The sequence below is a fragment of the Penaeus monodon genome, chromosome 30, assembly GCF_015228065.2.
Source record: "Penaeus monodon isolate SGIC_2016 chromosome 30, NSTDA_Pmon_1, whole genome shotgun sequence".
NCBI lineage: Eukaryota > Metazoa > Arthropoda > Malacostraca > Decapoda > Penaeidae > Penaeus > Penaeus monodon.
The window spans coordinates 15,803,164-15,803,513 of record NC_051415.1 but is presented as its reverse complement, the minus strand read 5'-3'; positions in this window follow the sequence as shown (position 1 = coordinate 15,803,513).

Genomic DNA, 350 nt, shown 5'->3' with positions numbered 1-350 from the left:
TCGTGTTGCCTCTAGCACATACTTTTTCCCCACACTTTCTGATCGCGAACCTATGGGTGTCGGCCGCTTTATCTAGGCCTTGGGGAAAAAAAAGGCCGACATCAGGTGTTTACAGGTGTGCTCTCACGGAGCCAATATTTCACGCCACCTTTTGCTCTGCACTGGGGGTGTGGTATAATTTTTCTTGTTTCCGGAACTGTCATGTCTTTTGGGAAAGTTTTTTTTTTTCTTATATATATATTTTGCCCATATTCGATTTCGTTTTAAAAGTCTCATTTTAGAAATAAGGGGCGATCTCATGTGAAATAAGTTCGATTATAGTATTTATAGAACATGGTAGTCTCTCGTAC